At 46.1% G+C, this 23,144-nt stretch overlaps 1 long non-coding RNA gene across 1 annotated transcript in view; it reads right to left on the reverse strand.

The window, feature by feature from the left end:
* Positions 1–7,686: 7,686 nt before the first annotated feature.
* LOC135897855 (uncharacterized) overlaps positions 7,687–23,144 on the reverse strand; it is a 347,298-nt gene continuing 331,840 nt past the window's right edge. The window contains exon 5 of the long non-coding RNA XR_011509985.1: positions 7,687–8,034. This is a non-coding gene — a long non-coding RNA (uncharacterized lncRNA). The remainder of the gene's footprint in view (positions 8,035–23,144) is intronic.

Raw genomic sequence — 23,144 nt, forward strand, 5'->3', positions numbered from 1 at the left:
TCGAAGGTGCTTGCGGATTACCTCTGCTGGTGCCAGTATCGGTCGCAGATGGATATCGTACTGACACCGCAGCACTAGCATTTTGGCAGGTGGGGGCTCTTGTGGGCAGTTATGAAATCAGACTTCAAATGGAGAGAGGTGTTGGAACTGTTGAGTGCGCAGTGCTTGTGATGAAGAAATGCCATTGCACTGGGTCTAGAAGAGCGAGCGATTCTCGGATGCTGATAGTGTTTACGACGCTGTGGCTCCGTTTCATCACCGATGACAGAGCAGCCATCTCAAACGACTGCTGCAATACGCACTCCTCAGCATCGTCGTCCCCCTAAGCGCATCGACACCTTGCAAGCAGCTACATTGACGTGCTGATAATTATTTACTGTGCGCTACGCGCCACAATGCAGGCAATGAAGCCGTGTTGTGGGGCCATCTCAGCCCGAGAAGATGTATGCATACGCCAGCGACAGTCGACGCTTTTTTTTTTATAGCGGTGCTCAGTATATCACCGATGACAGTGCGTTGTGCGTGTTTAATGTCGGCGGTCAAGATTGTTGATGCATCTCAGCCCGACACCGCGTCGCTGTTGCCGGAAGTTGGGCGTGGCCCAACTGTAGTGGGCGCGCGCACAAGAGTTACATGCCTCGCGTGAGGCGCGACCTCTGGTTTTATTGACAGGTGAACTCATGCTAAACTCGTACATCGCGAAACCCCCTCCGAGTTCCACTCGGGAACATGGCGGCGGCAGCAGCAGCCTGTTTCATTGCATCCAGCGGCAGCAAGCGTCAGTATGAGCGTCGGGACCCGTTCACCTACATGACCGACGGGGAGTTTCAGCGTCATTTTCGCCTGTCGAAGACATCAGTGCGCTGGCTCTGTGGCGAGCTAGGCGAAGACTCTCCTCTGCGGAGACAGCGTGGCGGGCTTCATTCGCTCACCGTCGTAGAGCAAGTCATCTGTGCCCTCCGTTTCTACGGGACTGGGAGTTTTCAGGGAAGCGTCGGCGCCGAGCGTTACAGTGGACGCCGTCAAACTACTGATAGCAACTGTGTCAGAGATGTGTCTGACGCGCTTATCGATGCGGCAGTGCGTAGGCGGTGGCTAGCTTTCCGGAATACTGCGGCTGAGAGGGCATATATAAAAGAATGCTTCCTACTTTGTGGGAACATTACGAACGTAGGCGGGTGTGTCGACGGAACGTACATAGGAATTAAGGCGACTTCAATGTCAGCCTTACTGTGATTAACATTGAAGCAATGTTTAGACACGCCATATTGCCAAATTAGTCACTTCTGTGTAGCCGACTTGAATTTTCTGTTAGCGACGTCTCACATGCGGCTGCTTATTATACTGACTTTTTCGCTGGTTGATGACTTTTTGCCGATTGTTCTACTTGTCTGTCAGGGTGCCTTCCAAATGGCTCACTTTCTTGGGAAAGAGGTTAATTAAGTATAAATAGATAAATGGATATCACAAATTGTGTGAAGTAACCTATGAATCCTAATCTCATAAAGAACTTGGGGTTCTTCATTGGTGAAGTTACTTAGTATGCACAATGCTGAATTTTGTTCATGCGTAATCTATGGGCCGTACTGTGAAACAGCAAGGCATTGCACAATTTGTTTCAGCGCGAGATGTGGATGTTGCGCCAAGCCGGTTGTGCCTATGCATTTGTGGCGAAATGAAAATGCATTGAGAATCTTAGTGTGTTGGCTTGCATGAAGAAAATACTTCACATTGTTTGCTCTGTTCACTGTCGATGCATGTGCCAGAGGTTCAGTGCATCTTCTTCTTTTTTTTGGGGGGGGGGGCGGCATTATTCTGGATGGATAAATTGAATATTTTCGTCTCATAATGGGGCTCTACTTCTTAAGCAATAGAACAATGTACATCCAATGCTCTGCAGAACTCTCTGTGCGTGAAGATGTCATGGACTACCAAAGCAAAATCACATATCGGGAGAAATGTGGTGCAGATACCAATGAAAAGTGGGTCGTTAACCCGCCATGATAAAAATAAAGATTGCAGAGCGAATAGACGTTTTGTACAGCTTTAGAACAATGATTATACAAAACGTGATATGCCCAGACGAGTAAACACTTGCCGCAATGCCAAAGTAGGACGAGCGACATGCAGCATATATTGGCATTGAACATGTCTCGTAACCGTTATTTTTATTGTAAGCCCTCGCTGTCACACCTTTCCCTCCGGCACTCCCTTTACTGAAACGTGGCAGTCTTTCCATTGGTGTCATGATGATAATGGCAACGGCAGCAGCAAGGCTGGTTAATGCTTGCCTCTTTCATTCCTGTGCGTTTAGTGGTAAAAAATATGGCACGTGCATACATACACCTGTGCTGCAAAATTTAACACTTGTGATTTTTCGGAGAGCTAATTTGTGTTGGGAAATTTCAAAGATGTGCACCATTGTGGCCCAATAACTAGAGCATTGCTGAGGTTGAAGACTGGGTGTATGGGTATAGAAGCTTGAAGTTTAATTGCACAACAATTCCATGGGACACAAAGAAGAGAAATACACAGAGCAGAATGCTCTGCTGTGTGTGTCACTCTTCTTTGTGTGCCGTTGAATTGTTGCGCGATCCAACTTCATGTAGAGCATTGGGCTTCTTTGGTGCAGGCCCAAAGATGTGTGAGCTATTCGACAACATGCCAGTGCCTTGCCACACATATATGGAAGTCGGAAGGTTTGCAAACAAAGCTTGGCTTTCAAGTCCACCTGCTCATGTAATACAAGCACTGATTGAAAGAACCATCATACAAAAATAATGGTGAAATCAATGGCCTGTGAAAAGTGTAATTGGTATATTGACACTGTTGACATAATAGGTGCCATACCAGCCTAAAAATTGTACTGGACAGAGCAGTTTGTTTCCTATGTGAAGCACAACCTCCCATTACATGCTGTGCAGATAACTAAGCTCAGTTTGTTTTGACATGCTACACAACAATCACTGTAATCTGTTTTTGATTCTAAATAAGTGCCAAACACCACCTCATTTTCAAGGACATCATGGGAATGTTTGGCGAGACCTTTTTACAGCCCCTCATAATGGAAGTGTGGCCAGGCAGCTTTGCTTGGATGCCGTTATAGATTTCTGCTCCTGATCATTGTGAGCTATGAAGTTGCAGAAGTCTATGCAACTGGTGCAAGGCATTACGTGTTTCTATAGTGGGATACAACTTTAGGAGGCTGCGGAATCTGCACTTTAAGGCAGGTGAACACTAGCCTGCACTAATGGGCACGCAGTCTAGTCTGACATCGTGCCGCCGGACAGACTAATACCTGCTCGTTGGAGAGAGACTATTTCTTTAGACGTAGAGGCAATAGGCTGCTGCGCTTTGGTCATTTGGGCGGGGCCTCTCCTGTCTTTTGAAGTTTTATCCGACTGTAAAGGATGCTGCTTTTCATAAAACACAAAAGGACAAATTGTACAATTATTTGGCCTATGAAATGGATACATCAGAAGTGTGCTATGCAAGCGCTTAAGATGCGTGAAATATAGTACATGCAATTATAAGACAATGTTAAACAATATATGGTATCGAACATGCATGTAATGGCACATTTGAATCGGGGAGTGTTGCATTCATATGCACAGTCAATAGATGATGGCATTATTAAGCTCCTGCTGTTTCCTGTCTTCATTGTGAAAAACACACACCGTTCATCTTGTGGCTAATCAACATCCACTGTATTCTTGCACATAGAAAGAAGAAACAGCACAATGACGTGTATGCTGCATTAGTGTATTTTTTATTTACATGGTCCAAGAGTGGCACAGGTTGTCTTACGTTTTTACCCATGTTGAAGGGACACCAAGTGCATGTTACAAGCCTCCTAATATGCACAGCACAAGGTTTACTGCAATAATTTTATTCATGTTCTTGAATAATAAACAAAATATTAAACTGAAAGCTCCTTTATAAGGTGCCTTTTGTGGGCTCGACAGGAGAGAAGTGAGGGCACCGATACTATTGTTGCAGAGCAGCCCTCTGGACCTCTGCCACACTCTCAAGAGCACGTTCCCGATGCTCGCCTACTGCCACCAGGTGGTTGAGTGCCTCCAGCAGCAGAATTTTTTGCTGCAAAAAAGTGTATTGGAATGAATCAGCCGCATACAAACCATTATTTACAAAGAAAAATGCTCGTTGCACTGTTAGTACTAAGTGTCCATAACTGTGGAAGCCTTTAGTTTAGTATGTATAATAAAACAATATGTCGGGACAACGTTGCTTTATTTTTCATAACTGCGTTTTTTTTTCAGAGCCAAATGTCATGTTGATCAGTGTGCCAGCAGCTGAGGTGGCCCCGCACCTTCACGAGTTTTTGCTGTCAGCACGACAAACCTATTTTTGTTAGCTGCAAACCAAATGCCTCACCCTACAATCCCGTCTTATATGAGCTGATTGCATCCTATGCCTACAGACATCATATATTTGTCCCATTGTACAATTTTCTACCATCCTCAGCTGTAGTTCTCTCTCCTTGACTTACATTCTATCACGCTTATGTAATCACCAGTTGTGAATTGGCACCAAGTGATCGAATACGTGCATGGCCTGCCTGCCGCTTCCTTTTTTTTATTAATCTCAACTAGCATATCAGTTGCCATGGTTTACTATGCCACTGTCTTCCTGCTTTAATGCTATCTCCAACAATTTTTGTTACTTCGCTTTCTGCACAGTCCTTGACATCTCAAGTTTCTTTGTTAACCTCCAGGTTTATGTCCCATATTGCATAACCGGTGGAATGCAATGATTCTAAACTTTTTTCAATGATATTGGTAACGTGGCAATCACGATTCGGTAATGCCTTTCATTTGCTGTTCAACCCGTGAAATTTTTGTATAAGGTTCCTGCTTTATATGAGTACCTGCTATTGATATTTCACCCTGGATAAAGATACTCTTCCATAAATTTTGTGGGCTTAATGTCACTCATGAATTTCTGTTATCTCACGAAGTCAGTGAAGGTTACCTTCATCTCTTCCATATTTTCGCGGGCCCACTTGCATGTAAAAGCAGGAACACTCATTGGCTCTCACTGCCTTTTTAAGCTGCTGGACCTTCAGTTCGTTACTACGAAAGTGACCTAATCCGTGCACTCTTATTATGCTAAATAAGAAACAGTAGAAATATACTTATCTGCAGCTTGTCGATGTCTCCTTCACTGTGTTGGTAGCGAGATCCATCGTCGGTACCGCCTCCTTGTCGCATCGTAGCTATATAGGCTGTCTTCCTTTTGCACACACTATGTAATATTCGTGACGCTCGCAGTCACGCAGAGTGGAGGAACTCGGCGCACTCGCAGAAGCAGCACCGGACAAGTTGTTTGTTCAGCACTTCGTCATGAACAGTAGGTGTGCGTTGCGATCTGTAAAATCACCGAACCTATTGGGAGTCTTACGGGGTGCACGGAAAGATTGCTGACGGAGGAACAGAACTATCCAAGAAATGGTGGTCATCGTCGAGCCTGATCACTACGTCGCGCACTGCAAGCTTGTTGTAGGAGTTTGTTTACACTGGGCCTCTTCAATGTTTAGCCCCCATGCTCGCCCCGGCGAATGGATGTGATGACGCCACCACAGCCTTCCCTCGTGGTATAATGCGAAACGTACTAAATTAGAAATTACTCTAATGCACATTAAGTGTACATGTTGTAACCTTTAAAATGCTTCTAAACCACGTTAAACTAACCAACAATATTTTACTAAAGGCGTTTTTTTTTATAACTCGCTTGTGCATGTAATGCACTCGGTGGAACGACAAACAAGGGAAAGAAGGCACGACCATGCACCGACGGTGTGATCACGTGAGCCCCAGTTTGTCGACCGCCCAGAAGGCAACTCCCAAGGAATGATAGCCAGCCAGAGGGAATCTAAATAAACCAATGAAACTGGAAGCTTGTCGAAAGATAAACTGTGTCTCGGTACCATTCGTGATTTCAATTTGGGGTGTCACCAGAGCTCGTGAAGATCCCGAGTTTCGCCAAACTCGGCGCATCCTGCATAGCACCCCATGAATGCATAGCCTGATCTTCAAGCCGATGCAGATAATGAGCACTTAGAACCCAGCCATCACCGCGCACAAATTTACATCAGCGTTCACCGTACAAATTACGGCACCGCTATCAAAGAATCATACTCGATGGGGCGAAATGCAAAAGTACCTGTGTACGCTTCAATGCGTGCACGGTAATGAACCCCACATCGTCAAAATTAAACCGCATGCCCCCAATACTGCATGCCTCTTAATATTATCATAGTTTTGCCATGTTGCCATGTAGTTTTTCCGAATCAAATAATCATCATCGTTGTGATCATCGTCTTGCTGCTTTCATTCCACGTGTGCCCTCGCACCACACACGCAACCTATGGATTTACATAAACATGTTTGTCAACGTGGCAACGCTCTGTGCAATCTCGAATATTGAGAGATAGTTTTCTGCATACGCTATGTGTTAAAGAATGCTGACTCGAACAGTGCATGGAGGTTACAAAATTTTTTCGTTTTGCTTTCTTCTATGTTTCGTTTGCAGCATTGGAACGGCACTTTAGAAGAGGTGGGCATCCCACGAGCACATTGTTTATAGCTTTGCTGTGACGATTTGCCCACTATAACCATTGTTACAATATTAACACTTTGTACAAGACTACCAATATATGTGCCACACATTTTACCAGAGTTGTCTTCAATTGTATAGTGAAAAAACCTCGTTTAAGCCGGTTACAACTGCGAAGTAGAATGGTACGGTTTCTCCAGTGAACGAAAGCTGCAGCGATTGCACTGACCTGAGCGATTGGTAAAGTAATAACAGCTAACTCTCTTGACCCAGCAGTCGGATTTCGACAACCGACTGTAGCGCTCGCTTTATAGTTGCGCTCAGTTGCTACTTTCTTTTAGCAGCAGTAGCTTGCATATAATAGGTACCCTTTATAACTTGAATTTGCGTTACTGCCGGATTCTTGACGATCCCCATGTCGTTACGGAAAAACAAAAATATTGGCCGGTAATGTTATACCAATGACATAATTTGGGGCATTAAATATAATAAAGCACCATTATGCGCGTTTCTCGTGCTTATTTACGTGTGTAACAACGGTAATCGTATCTATGGCAAAAACTGTTATTCCTCCTCCTTCTTCAAAAGGACTTATTTAGTAAACAGCTGGCCGTATAAAACTAGTGCTAGCATCTTTACTCAGAGACCTGCAGAATCACTGACGTCTTCATTGTAATAAAATTACATTTAAATGCGAGTATATGTATCAAGATTTTTTCATGACATGCAACAACCATACATCGTGCAATAACTAGATGGGTGTTGTTTCGAAGCATATGTTAATTTGTTTAAACATGTCTGATACAATTTTCACAATATAACCTCTTTTAGATTGCGCTCTGCGTCGATAGTTTTCTTTATATATACCGCCAACGATACCAACCTACACAACAATTTCTTATTTCCGATGAGGTCACCTAAGTAAATCATTCGCGTGCTTTGATCCACCAAACCTTCTATAATCATTACTCCAAGAATACCATTTTGAGCAGAATATCAAATTAACAATATCCTCCTTACAGAATAACAAAATTAAAGAGTAAGCAAATTGTGACTGGTAGTTAAAACCCCTTGTGAGTGCTCAAGCAATACACCTGTATTTTTCAGAGCTTTATTTTACACAAACCATTTTTTTTAATCTTTGTCTTTCGAATTTAGTGTTATCAGAAAATGCCAGTCATCCTAAACCTTTATTTTACATCGTGCCATACATGCAACAAACATGTTCTGGATAAAAAGCTTCAATGCGAGGCAGCTCATTTTCCAATATCTTCCACTCTCCATAACCAATCCACTGATTTCTAGCGCCATAATCGAAGTCGTATGAACTCAGTGATGTCATAGTAGGTCCATTACCAAGTGAATCCCGGTAAGGATCAGGCATTAGTAGAGTCGTATAGTTGAATTCAATGCTCTTTGGTGGGTAATACCTGTCTATAGTGTATGATTCAATGCAATCTGAAACAGATTAGGACGATAAAATGGGCACGGTGCAGATAGATAATGCATCAAGAAATCGGGGAACATGGTATACGAGTAGAAATGTGCATGCAAAGTATATATAAAGGAATATTTTTATCGCATACAAACAAAGACAATCTTGGCTAAACTAGGTAAAGTTTAGTTCGGCTTATTGGCTAGCATGAAGTATTTATTTTACACAAACACGATTATCCCCTCCAGAGGACTCTTTAAAGCCACCATGTTCTATGAGCAGGACGATAACAATATAGCACGCATGTGCAAGAAGCAACATTGTAGCGACCGTCCATCCATGCGTTCCCCCGCTTTTCGGGAAGCCGGTTTCCTTAGCCCTGCGTAGTCATTATCCCCTGATCGTACTTGGAATCAAGGCACTCCCCGACAAGGGCGACACCACAGGCACTTGGCAAACGTGCTTTTACCTTTGAATAAAATGCTGTTGACTCTATGTTGCCAACCTCTAACGATGTGTATTCCTTGTCTCCAATAAACTGAGCTCCCAACAATCTAAAGACCCATGTGTACAGGTTTTCGTTCACTCATCTCCCTCTGCGGAATGATGGTATAGTCACTAGCTGCATTACACGATGAGTTATTATTCAATATACTACATCCTTTAAATGTATCTCTAGGCATAGTAAGTCAATTTACTTAGGCATCACCCATTTCAGCAAAGCTGCATGTGCGCTAGATTTTTTATCTTTTTTTCGGTGTAGCATACTTACAATGAATACGGCTGCACAAGCTAACTAAATAAACTTTGTGTACTTGGAAGGGACTTCTGCTTGTTATTGAAAAACTGTCATTTCGAGGAAACACAAAAAGTTTATATTTGAAACACAGCCTTCCAAGCATTACACCAATGCACGAAAAGGAATTACCATTTATTATGATTTAGCTAGACCGTAATGACTAGTAGGTTTCAGAGGAAAATTTTCAGATGGTAAAATATCCTAGAATTTTTGGCACAAACACTATGGATTTGATACGACAAAAATATTTTATCTTTCGAAAACATTCGATTATGTCACATGCCACCCTAAACGCGTGTAAAGAATGCGATTTTCTTATTAGGGAACAATGTAAAGGCCGCCTTCTTTCTGATCGTTTAAACACTTTGAAATTAGGATATGTATAATAGCAGCATAGTTGCCTTCGTATTTTATTATTCAGTGATCTTGTTTGGACTTCTAAAACTACAGTGAATGCCTTTCTGCTATGAACTACTGATTTTGAAGTTATTGTTTTGAATGGTACACAATGATTTGCATTCATGTTGTCTAATTTAGCTTCTTAGATGTTTTTTAGTTGTTTCAGTTGCGCCTAATGTCTTTGTAGAAATCATATCTAACATTTTGTAAACATGGGGCTGCAATCACGTGTGCTTGAATAAGCGAGGGGAGGCTGCGCCTTTTGAGGCATTTGTATTCGCGTTTAGCGTAATTTCCTTCGGATGACGGTTGGTTGTAAACCAAAATAAAAAGAATTTCGTTTCTGTAAAAAATATGGCGGCGCCTGAAGTATGCACTATAGTTTACACTTCCGTTACAGATAGAACACCTCCCTTCAAGACGTGTGTTGCATTCCAGGTGGCCACATCCCCACCGGGCAGGTGTGGTTTGGCGCCCCTTTCTAAACAGAAAATTGTAAAAATTCAGACGTTTTACTCGATAAATCTACGACATGATTTTAAGGAATGCCACAGTTCGGATTACTGCTCTTCTTTAACGTGCAGCTAAATCTAAGTTCACGAGAGTTTCCAGTTATTGCCCTCAATAAAACACGGCAGGTGCCACCGGGTATGCAACCCAAGATCATTTGCTTAGTGGCGTATCGCGACACACGACAAGGTATAGCTGCGTCAGCAGGAACATCTGTACAGTGTTAAGTTAACTTTCACAAGACCTAGTCGGTGTTTACGTCACCTAAATATAAACCTTAAGAAAACAAACAACACAAAATAAAAGCGAAGGACACGGGCCAAGCGCCACTTTTCCGTGCCCACTCGTCCCATGTCAACTTCTATTTTTTTTGTGCTGTATTTACCCTGTATTGTGGGTGTTTATTGCGCTAGCCTTCTTCATCTGTATATTATCATCTTCGTCCTACGTTGATGAATCTTCATCTTCAGTTCCGTGGGATTATCATCATCAGGTGTGTGCCTTTGCTGCTTCGATGCCGAGTACTCCGGCCAAGTAAACGTCGTTCAAACGGAGACGTTACAATAGGTTGTGGAGGTGACTTTCAGACCATCAGTCCTCTAACCACACAGCCTATCTCCTGGAGCTTCTTTCAGGCCGCTGTTTGCGTTCGTTGTGGGCTGGTACGTTTGACGCCAAACCACCCTGTACGTCTACCGCTACCATTGCGGCACCCTCGTGACACCCATCTCTTCGCTGGTCTTTGTGGGGAAGATGCGGAGGACTGCCTGGACGACTTCCAGCGATTAAGTGCCGCTAATCGTTTCGACGACCCCCTGAAGTTTCGTGATGTCTCCTTCTACTTGATGTGTGTGGAGAAGGCGTGGTTCTTCAACCACGAGATAGACTTTACTGACTTGGCTGACTTTCAGCTGCAGCTCCTTTAAGTATTCTTTAGTCCGGCAGTTCGTTCTACAATCGCAACGGAAACCCTTGATGCTTACCAACAACAGCCAGGCAAAGTTTACCCATCGTATATTGAGAAGGTTCTTGCGATCTGCGGCCGTGTGAGTTAATCTATGTGAGAGTCGCACAAAGTACGTCACATTATGAAAGACATGAGAACAGGCGCCTTCAATTCGCTTACCATCAAGAACACCGCTACAATCGCTGACATTTTCACAACATGTCAGCACCTGGATGAACTAGAGTCGCTTCGGCTTCAGCCGGACGTTGGCGCATATTCATCCACACTGAACCCACAACTGCATATTTATTTATTTATTTATTTATTTATTTATTTATTTATTTATTTATGTATTTATTTATTTATTTATTTATTCAATACTGTCAATCCCGTCAGGGATCGTAACAGAAAGGGCATTCAAAAAAGTACACTGACATACAACCATGACAATAATAACGGTTTAGAAATACACATTAATACACAGAATAAACTTATATATGAGTAGCAGTAAAAAATATACAATCACGTTCACGCTGCAAGATTTGGGTTGGACAGATAATTGTGTTAAAATGCAAAACAAAGGTAGTAACAAAGTCATACTGACAGTAAACAAAAATAATTACTGAGATGTAAGTAGATCGTTTTCAACAAGGGTGATAAAAGCAGTTAGTTATGAACTATTAACAGAGTCCACGTTCAAAGCGTTCCAATCGCGTATAGTCCGTGGAAAGAAAGCATACCTGAAAGTGTCAGTGCGCACTGAATACTCGTTTAGTGTGTGTGGGGGGTTATGACGTGTTTTCCTCGTTTGATATTTCGTTATGTATCTTGAGGTATCCAGATTTAATTGATTATTTATGAGTTGGTAAATGGTTTTAAGGCACTCTAGTTTTGCTCTGTTTTGGAGGGTTAGCCTCCCGGCTTGTTTGAGTAGTTCTGTCGCTGAGTCTGCTAGCCTATGTTTGTTAAAAATGTATCTGAGCGCCTTTCTCTGAACGCCTTCAAGTTTTTTAGGCTGATCATGATCATGAGCTGATCGTATCATGATCAGAACAATGATACGGAAAGAATTAGAATCGATGGGCTTGTCATCGCTGTCGGTGGGCCCCAGTCGACCTTCTGACGTGTACTTGCATGACGTCACCAGAAATAAACTTGATTCCTTGACCTACTCCGCGCACGTCAACTCTCCGTCACTCGTCCGCTACTAACGTTCGCCTTAGTTGCTGTCTCGCCGCCACGCAACGTCAACTGAACGGCGGCATCAACAACGTACGCGTCCGGGGCGGCCGCGCGTCCACAGAACATCCCTTCCATGCCAACTGAGCCTTCATCGGCCCATGTGGCTTCACTGGCTCCCGGAACACCTAGCACTCCGTACTACCCACCTTGGCGTCCGCCGTGTCACACGTTCTATCATTGGGGCTATCGCGGCTATTGCGACCATATTTCACGTTTCTGTCGCAAACGCCCATGGGACGACCGCCGGTGGTACCGAATGTCTGAACGCAACTTTTTCAGTTGAGGCACTTCCCAAACCCGGCGTTCTTTTCACCTCCGCTCCGCTCTACATCTCCGGCCGCCTGGACAGAAGACAGAAGCACTTACCGTTCAGCCAGACGTCGCTCCCCTTCGTCGTTGCGCCACTCCACGAACCAACTACTGCCCGTCTCACTCAATTCCACGTTTCGTCGAGAAAAATAAGCGATACAGTTTTTGGAGGAAGAACTGCACACATCAACAGGAATGAAATTCCTCCAGCGCGCTCATCCATAATCATTTTGGTCTTTGTCAAAGGGGTGCCCTTCGATGCATTCGTGGACACAGGTGCGACAATTTTTGTTATCCATGCTCGTTTATGTTACCCCCTCAGGAAAGTCACGAGCCTTAATATGGGCCTACCTCATTGCAGCCCAAAGGGACACTGTTTGTCCTTGCGCTCTTTCTATGGGCCCTGTCCTAATCAATTATATTCTGCACCATATTCCGTCAGCTGGGTTGTGCCCGTGCGTTCATCAACTTATTTTAGGGTGAGATGTTTTTGCTTCTGCTTCAGCGGCCATTTGTTAAAGGGAACGGCAGGTGCATCCTACCGGCACAGACTACTTGCTTGGGGAAAATGTTATCCTGCACATTATTCAGTTAACTGTGGTGTTCCCGTGCGCTGATGTACCTATTTTATGGTAGTATGTTGGTTCTTCTGCTTCCTGCGGGATTTGTTGAGGGCGAAGCATCGTGCATCTTACCGACACTGAATACTCGCTTGGGTAAGATGATATATTCCATTGCATTTAGTTATTTGTGTTATGCGCGAGCCCTCATCAACTTAGTTTAGGGTGCGATGTTCTTTCTTCTGCTTCCGCGGCCACTTGATGTGAACAGCTGCGTCGTACATCGAGTACTTGCTTGGGGAAAATGATATCTTGCACTTCATTCAGTTAGCTGTCTTATTCCCGTGCGCTCATCAACTAATTATTGCGTGGGAGGTTCTTTCTTCTGCATCCGTGGCCATTTGTTCTGAGCAGTGCATCATGCACCTTACCGACATCGACAACCTTGCGGAAATTGACAACCTGCACCATATTTGGTTAGCTGTGTGTTGCCGATGCGCTCATCAACTTTCTATAGTGTGGGATGTACTTTCTTCTGCTTGCGCGGCCATTTGTTGTGGGCAGAGCGTCGTGCATATTACCGACAGTGACTAATTGCTTTTGGAAAATAATATCAATGCCATATTAGGTTAGCTGTGTTGTCCCTATGCGCTCAACTTATTCTAGGGTGGGATGTTCTTTCTTCTGCTTCAGCAGCTATTTTTTAGGGCGACGTGTCGTGCATCTTACCGACACCTAATACTTGCTTGGGGAAAATGATATTGTGCACTTCATTTAGTTAGCTTCGTTAGGCCCATGCACTCAACTTATTTTAGGGTGGGGTGTTCTTTCTTCTGCTTCCGTGACCATTTGTTGTGAGCAATGCTTCGTGCATCTTACCGACATCGACTACTCCCTTCGGGAATAAGATATGCAAAACATTAGGTTAGCTGTGTTTTGCATACGTGCTCATCAACCTATTTCAGGGTGGAATGTTCTTTTTCTGCTTTCACGGCGATTTGTTGTGCGCACCGCGTAGTGCATCTAACTGACATAGACGACTTGCTTAGGGAAGAAACACAAATGCCGTTGCACCTTATCGCTGAGTATAATCCGAACTACCTCCTGGGCGACAGCGAACTGTTACCCCTCTGTCCATCGAAATTGACCATGGTGACGTCTACGTCTTTCCCTCTTACCGTTTCCGTCATAAAGACAGTGCTTTTGCACCACGTGTGGTTGGATTTCAGATTGGTTGGGCGCTCGTCAGCGCCACCAATGCAACATTTGAAAAAATTCTCCGTCCGAAACGCACCACAGCGGCTTGCGCGGCCGACCGAGGGCCTGTGCGACTTGTCCGAATGAAACCTGTATCGTCCAAGTGCTTGTCTACTTGTCCAATGCTGCGGGTATGCAACAACATGTACAGGAAGCTCGAAACTGTCTTTGGTTCGGTTTTTAACGCCGTTCATCAGAATGTTGCGTAAATGCAACAAGGTGCAGTAAAGGGTTAATAAATTGCCAACGCCTGTGCTAGAAGCAAACACAAGACGTGAGATTAAGAAACAACTTAGAATTGTCGATGTTTGATGTAACATTTTGTATAACTGTTCAACATTTTGCTCCGACACCCTATTAGCTAACTCCACTATGAAACCTGTGCAATTGTGACCTGACCGTCAGACACTGCCAGTCAAGCCCTCTGAGGCTTTGGTAGGCCTGCTATATGTACTTTGTTTTCCTTATGCAAAATAAAGATTGTATTGTATTGTATTGTATTGTATTAGAAGCCATTCGATCGGCTGACCTTACACTCAAGCCAGAGAAATGCCATTTCGGTTACGAGGAGCTGAAGTTCCTTCGTCACGTCGTTAGCACGGCAGGTGCTCGGCCCGATCCCGAGAAGACTGCTGCCGTAGCTGCGTTTTCCACTACAACCGACAAAAAAAAATGGTCCGACAATTTTTGTGCTTGTGTGCATATTATCGACGCTTCATTGCAAATGTTTCGAAGATTGCAGAGCCGCTATTTCGCTTTACGCGTGACGACGCGCCATTCCTCTGGACTGATGAACAACAGACTGCTTTGCGGAGCTACAACGTCCATTGTCTGTTCCTCCCGTACTCGGTCATTTTGATGAGGATGCTGACATAAAAGTATGGAATGACGCCAGTAGTGTCGGTCTCGGAGCTATCCTGGGGCAACGGTAAGACGGGACTGAACGAGTTATCACCTACGTGAGCCGCGCTCTGCCATGGGCTGAGTCCAATTATTCCACCATAGAGAAGGAGTGCCTCGCGGTTATTTGGGCTACTACAATGTTTAGGCTGTATTTCTACGGGCGTCCATTTAGTGTTGTGACCGATCATCAGGCTTTGTGCTGGTTGACTACCCTCTGAGACCCATCTGGATGATTGCCACGTTGTAGTATGCGACTCCAGGAAATTAACATCACCATCGCATACAATTCAGGTAGGAATCATCAAGATGCTGACACGCTATCAAGAGCACCCGTGTAATCTCAAAATCCTGACGAGGGAGGGGACAGCGAGTTCCTGGGAGCCTTCCGCAGGCAGGAACTGCTCGCTAAATAGCGATCGGACGCTGAGTTAAGGCTCATCATCGATCACTTAGAAGGTGGCATCGCGTACATTCCTCGCCCATTTTGGCGTCGGTTTTCGTCATTTTGCCTAGAAAAAAATCTTATACAAAAGCAACACAGGGGCCGGTGACAAGCCACATCTTCTAATATGGACTCAAACCCTTCGCGACGACATCCTATTAACCTGCCGTGACGGGCCCACATCTGATCACTTGGGCTACTCAAGGACTCAGGACCGGGTACGACAACGGTACTACTCGCCTAGACTGACTGCTTCTGTCAAACGCTACGTGAAAGGATGCGGTGAATAACAAAGCCGCAAGTCACTACCACTTCAAGCCTCCATGCCTTCTACAGCCCATCAATCCTCCGCGTACGCCGTTTGATCAAGTTGTATGGATCAGCTTGAATGATTTCCCTTGTCTTCCTCCGGCAATGAGCGGATCATTGTCGGAACTGATTACTTGACGCGTTACGCTGAGACAAAAGCACTACCACGCAGGACAGCATCTGAAGTTGCCCAGTTTTATGCATCAGATTATGCTTCGGCATGGCGCACCGTCATTCATCATCACTGACTGAGGGACGGCGTTTATGGCGAAGCTTCTGGACGACATCTTCGTGTTGATATGATAAGAAGCCAACAAACACTGACACCAAGGACAACATAGGGGAAATTACTTGTGCTTAAAACAACCTTCGCATTTGGAGAAGGTTGTTCAGTTACACGAGTCACAACATGTTGAGTTGCGCGAGTCACCGTAAGGGCTACTGCATACCACCCTCAGACTAACGGCTTGACAAAAGACTAAACAAAACACTGGCAGACAAGCTCTCTATGTACGTGGATGTCCGGCACAAAATGTGGGACAAAATCCTGCCGTACGTAACGTTTGCGTACAACACTGCTACACAGGAAACTACACTATTCACACCATTTCGCCTCGTTTATGGTCGAGATGCTCAAACTATGCTAGACGCTATGATTCCGTATGAAGACATCGATCAGCTCGACCAGTTACCTCCTGATGTCGAGGAGTACATTCAGGAAGCATGTAAGGCAGAAGCAGTGTACGGATGCAGTTAGGCACAATCTCCACCATCGACAAGTTACCTATGAGCCTGGTGACCAAGGCTGGGTTTGGACCCTTGTTAGATGGCGAAGTCTCAGCGAGAAACTCCTGAGCAAGTACTTCGGACCATACACAGTACTAAGGCGTCTAAGCGGTGTGAACTATGAAGTGATTCCACACGTAGACCTACCATCGCCCAAGCACCGTTTACCGCGCGCAGAGACTGTACATGTCATCCACCTCAAGCCTTATTTTACACGGTAACGTTAAGCGTACCTGTAAAACAAACTGTCTTTTTTTTTTGCTGTCGTCGTGTCGTCCTCCAAAGAACTGCAAAAGAGAACAAATTTTTTTTGTCTCGTGTGCATGTCCGCATGTGCGCTCGCACGTTTGCCTTTTTTATTTCACCTAATTTGGGTATTTTCCATGTACGTCCTGCATTTCAGCATCGAGTCGATGTTTCATCGGGAGGGGGAATAACGCCACCTAGGGTTTTGAGCCAGCGAACGGTCAGCATTGCGTGCCCAGCAAAACGGCGAAGAAGACGACGAAGTCAAAGATCGCATGCCAGCTGGAGAACCGTCACTTAGTGTCTGACATCTTTCGTGTCTGGCTGCTCGTACAGTTGCTTACTCTTGCATTAGCGCGTTACAATATGAAGCCACCCTTAACATGTTCAAGGGCGTCCCTACGTCTGAACCAGTGCTTTGCCATTTAGATGAGGCTGCAACGACTCTCTAGGGGCCGCGTTGATGGTGGCATCAGTGCTATTCTTCTACAACGCGACAACTCTTCGCGAGGGAGAGTCGTTGCATGCGCCAGCCGCATACTCACCGATGCCGAGAAGAACAATATATTCACTCAACAGGAGTGCGTGGCTGTTGCTTGGTCTATGAAGAAGCTTCGACCTATGTGCACGGACATAATTTTACAGTTTTTATGGACCCCCACGCCTTATGCTGGTGCTACACGATCAGGAACTTGGCCAGACGCCTGGGTCACTAGATTTTCCGACTCGAAGAATATGACTCTGACATTATTCGTAAAAGTCTGGCCACAAACACCAAATCGCTGACTATTTTTCTCGTTGTGTGCTTTCTGCGCACCCGTTTGACGCCTCGGTAAGTGCGCCGCAAAGCATCCATTGGATGTCACTTTACGAAGGCTTCCTCCCTAGCCTGAATAACCCGCCTTTCTCTGGACGACGGTCTCACTTTTTCATCTTGCCAGAAAACTGGCCCATATTGTTGGCGTAGGACAAACCACCTCAGCCACACGTCTCACCCACCTAACGCGCGGCCTCGATACCAACTCGCACAATTCAAGTTGGCCAATACCGTGCTGTATCGGCTCATTTACCACCCTCACCGTAAACTCTGGGTGACCGTTCTTTATCGTTCTCTGCAAGCCGATGCCCGCGAAGCATTCTACAATTGCATGATGGCTGGCCATCTCTGTTTCTAGAAAACCTACGATCGAATTCAAAGCCGTTACCATTGGCCTGGCCTTCCTACTAGTGTAAATAGGTACGTGGGTTCAAGTACTATGGGTCGGTGGTTCGTGCGTCAGTGTGAAAAAACTCCCAATTTCTGCTCCTGCCGATGAATTACGGCCTATTCCGTGTACCAGGGCACCATTTGAGATTGTTGTTATCGACCTTTACAAGAGGTCCCCTGTTACTACCTCTCCATAGGGACCGCCATCTCCCACCTGACCATTACGCTGAGACATTAATAAAAACTCGCTCTGATTTGGTAGTTGCCGACATCATTCTTCAAGATATCATTCTCTGCCATGGTGCTCCTCGGGTACTGCTGAGCGACCATGGAAAGGCCTTTCTCTCGCCACTTTTAAACGAGGTTCTGCGCGCCTCTGGTACCACCCCCAAAGTAGCTTCGGGCTACCATCCAGAGACTGTCGGTTTTACAGAGCGATTTCGTCGCACGCTTGCCGGTATCATCACCGTTTATATTCAACCTGACCACAAAAATTGAGATAATCTTATACAAGTCGTTCCTTTGTCCTACAACATGACTATTCAGCGCACCACCAGCTACTCGCCATTTTACATAGTTTAATGTTTAGGGATGGTCTCCTACTTCTCCTCTCGAGAGTTATTTTCGATTTTCTTGTCAACCCATCTCCATCGTCTAGCAAAGAGTTCGTCTCACGACTCGCTCAGTGTCGCCAGCATGCTTCCCAAAGCACAACGCGTCTTTCCGTCCTGGTGAAGACGTTCTGCTATCGACGCATCTTCGCACTTCTGTACTTTGTGACAGGTTCCAACCACGAGTCATTGGACCATACTTAGCCATGGAGCAAACATCACCCGCCAATTATCGCGTGACTCCTGTTGTCGCAGCAACAGACACCTCTATATCTTAAAGAAGGGAATTGCGCTAAAAAAGACACGGACGAGTAAGGACATGGACGGGCGCAAACTCGCGACTGATTTTATTCAGAAGGAACACAAATATATATACCTAGATTCTTATTGCCTAATCATTGCCTAAGCGCACATGCCAAGAACGTTTTTTCTTTCTTATACAAATTTATACTGGAATCACACAATCATCACCTGACTTATCAATGTAAAAAGCTTCTGCGAGTTCACGTGCTACCTGGTTACGACTGCGCCTTAAGATTTTGGTTCTAGCCAGCAAAGGCTGGCATGCTTTATCAGACGTAGCCAAAGGACATGCGCCGCAATGTAAGGGCAAATTTGACCCTTTTTCGTTAACCATAGAGAGCTTGTGTTCCCTTAGTCGTTCATTTATACAACGGCCCGTCTGGCCAATGTAAACTTTTCCACATGTCAGGGGAATTTCATACACAACCCCGACCGAACACCTGACAAACTGGGTGGCGTGACGTTTGGTGCAGTCTCGCACGCATTCCTCGCCGGAGACAATCCGGGGGCACAAAGAGGCCAACTTGCGCGGGGCAGAAAATACCACCGGCACACCGTAGCGATTGGCTACATTCTTCAGGTTGTGGGAGACCTTATGAATATAGGGGAGAACCGGCGGTCTGGTCTTCGGTTGACCGCCACCATCTTGAGGTGTTCTAGGTTTCAAGCTTTGCAGAAGCTTCTCTGCCACAGCAGCCACGACGGAAACGGGAAAACCAGCCTTCTGCAACCTGCCAATCTGATTGTTGAGGCTGTCATTTACCAGGTGAACACATGATTTCTGCAGGGCTTCCTTCAGGCACAGCATAACAATGGCGCGTTTTACCCTCTTAGAATGAGCGGACTCAAAAGGCAACAGGTCTTTCCGGGCTCGTGGTGAGTACATCCAACACGTGTGATCTGGTGTTAAAGTGATGTTAATATCTAAAAACTGCAATCTATCTTGTTCAGGTAATTCGTGGGTGAAGGTTAGACCCCTCCCGTGTCGTTTAAAGACAGATAAGGTCTCTTGCACGGTAACCGTGTGTGTCAAACCGGGTTGCTTCTTAAACATCACCAAATAATCGTCCACGTATCTAAAAACTTTAAGAACCATCTTGTCGTCCAAATAACACACCAGATCACGATCAATGCTGGCCAGGAAAATGTTAGCCAGTACCGGCGCTACACAAGACCCGATGCAAATGTCCTGACGTTGAACATGAATATGGTTGTCAAAAGTTACAAAAGCGGACTCAAGTGTTTTTAGATTGATAAGTCAGGTGATGATTGTGTAAGCGATTCCAGTATAAATTTGTATAAGAAAGAAAAAAACGTTCTTGGCATGTGCGCTTAGGCAATGATTAGGCAATAAGAATCTAGGTATATATATTTGTGTTCCTTCTGAATAAAATCAGTCGCGAGTTTGCGCCCGTCCATGTCCTTACTCGTCCGTGTCTTTTTTAGCGCAATTTCCTTCTTTAAGCATGTACGACCGACTCGCCAACAACGTGCTCACCTCTATATCTATTCAAACTTTTCTTCCAATTCTGCAATCTATGCGATTGGTCAAAAACATTTTGGACCACCCCGACTTCGCCTGGCTGTGACGCGACGTCATGAAAACCACGACAGTTCCCTATTTAATATGACGTCTACACACTGATTATGCATGATTTGTCCGAAGAAAAGCAAAATAGTTGTTTCTGAATTGACATATTTTCGCCCCTAGCCTTCAGTTATTGGTCAAAAGCTTTCGGGCTGCACCAACTTCACCTGCCTGTCCCGCGATGTCAAAAAACCGCAAAAACACACTGCGTCAATGTAACGCGTACGCGCTAAAGATCCATTATTATGCTGAACAAAACTGAGTTTTCTTTTGAATAGGCGCAGGCTGCCCCCTTCCGAAAGGAATAAAAGACGGCTGCCGCCAATCGCTCAGGCACTGGCTACTCGCGCCTGCCGGAAAGCACGGGTTTATTTGTCTATAATAAAGCTTTTTGCGAGCCACGTAACATTTTCGAGCACTTTCGGCACGTTTACGACCTCGTGCTGGGAATTCTTCTTTGCTGAGGATCCGTTTTAGCGTCATACTTAAGCTTCCGTTGCATGCCGCCGCGATTTTAGACCAGCCACCGCAAGTTAAATAAGGGAAAGCGGACCAATCGCAGACGCTGGCGCCAGCCTCTTCCACCGGTAAAGTTCAGTGGCTCGGCCCCATCAAATCCCTCTCCCCTTGAGCGTGCTCCTCGTCTCTCTTCAGCCAATGAGACAAGGCAAGTCGCACAGCGTATACACTGTTATTCGTTTTTCAAGCAAACAAAAGTGTCCTCCTATGGATGAGGAGAGTGTTTGATAGGTCTGTTCAGACAACCCTGCGGGCGAACGCTCCATGCTTGCGTCGGCGCTTACGCAAAGTTGACGTCAGGAGATTGGAATAAAAACATATTGGAATAGTTTTACGTTATAGGGCCCCTGTTGTCGCTGCACCGATGTCGTTCACGTCCCCCGCATAAAGCCCTTCACGCGGCGTTCTTCACTGCCGTAACCTGCGGCCAGTATGTGGGGGGGAGGGGGAAAGATTAGTGTGGGCTTTTATTACTTTCGTTTTGTTCATCTGTATACTGTCATCATCATCCTACGTTAATCAATCATCATCTTGAGTTCCTTGGGATCATAATCATCAGATCTGCGTGTGCCTTTGGTGGTTCGCTGCCGAGTACTCGGGGCAAATGAACATCGCTGCAACAGAGACATCATAATACTGACACGTGTACTTATCTTTATCGGGCGACCACGTTTCACCGCTTAACTGTAATCGCACAGCGAAGGACGCGCCTGCATGTATCCGACGTTTCTGGAAAGTTATCGATGGTTCTACCCGGCTGTCTGTTGTCGCCGAACCTTCTGCTATCTGATTTCATCGCGTAATGCGAATGGTGTAGAACTTTGTGGAAGGCACGCGGGTCCAAACGATTAGCCTGGAACATTCGACGGCTGCTCTATAAAAGCCGACGCGCTTGACCCGCTGATCAGATTTTCGACGATCGCCGACCCTGTTCGCCGCTATCGTTGTGCTATAAGTGTAGCCTGTTTTGTGGGCATAGGTTCGCCCAATAAAAGTTAGTTTTGTCTATCACAGTATTGCTACTGTGTTCTTAACGTCACCACCACATGACATCTGGTGGAGGTGCTTTTGGTCCATGTACCGGACGCCCCCGCCAAGCCGTGATCCAAGCCCGGAACGCAAAGACAACACCAACGCAGTCCCGGCCATCGAGCAAGCCGCCGTCTTCAACAACTGCCCCCGGAGCACGGACTTTTGCCTGAGACGACCAGAAAGATTGCCACCAAGTCCACCCCAATGGCAGCCCCGGCATTGCCCATCGTGCTACAGCAGCCCAGGGAGCCTCCGACGTTCCGTGGTTCAACTTTCGAGGACCCGGAAGGCTGGCTTGAGACGTACGAGAGAGTCGCTACCTTTAACAACTGGAACAGCGACGACAAACTGCGATATGTCTTCTTCGCATTGGAAGACGCGGCCAGGACGTGGTTCGAGAACCGAGAAGCCACCCTAACGACCTGGGAACTTTTCCGAAGCGGCTTCCTGCAGACATTCGCAAGCGTCGTACGCCGAGAACGAGCCCAAGCGCTATTGGGAACCCGGGTGCAGCTACCTAATGAGACGACCACGATCTACACGGAAGAAATGAGCCGTCTCTTCCGCCACGCCGACCCTGAAATGCCCGAGGAGAAGAAAGTCCGCCTGCTGATGCGTGGTGTGAAGGAGGAACTTTTTGCCGGAATGGTACGAAGCCCACCGAAGACCGTCGACGAGTTTCTTCACGAGGCCACCAGCATCGAGAAAACACTCGAGATGGGAAACCGGCAATTCGACCGCCGCACGACCTCGACAAACTACGCCGGAGTTCAGTCACTGGCTGCCGACGACCTACGCGAGACTATCCGAGCTGTCGTGCGGGAGGAGCTACAAAAGCTGTTCCCATCATCACAGCCTCAAGTGGCTTCGATTGCCGACGCCGTGCGTGAGGAACTCCAACAACAACTTGGAGTAGCCCCTGAATCGCCGCAGCGTGAGCCGCAAGCGATGACCTACGCCGCCGTCGCACGCCGTCAAGGACCCCCTCGGCGACCGCGCCAGGGCCCTGTCACGCCACAGTTTCGCCGTCCGCCACCACCGCCGCCAGCACGACCACCCGTCGCCCAGCGCACCTACGCGAGGAAGACGGACATCTGGCGTGCTCCTGACCACCGCCCGCTCTGCTACCACTGCGGAGAAGCGGGTCACGTCTACCGACGATGTC

The sequence above is a fragment of the Dermacentor albipictus genome, unplaced genomic scaffold (assembly GCF_038994185.2).
Source record: "Dermacentor albipictus isolate Rhodes 1998 colony unplaced genomic scaffold, USDA_Dalb.pri_finalv2 scaffold_27, whole genome shotgun sequence".
Taxonomy (NCBI): Eukaryota; Metazoa; Arthropoda; class Arachnida; order Ixodida; family Ixodidae; genus Dermacentor; species Dermacentor albipictus.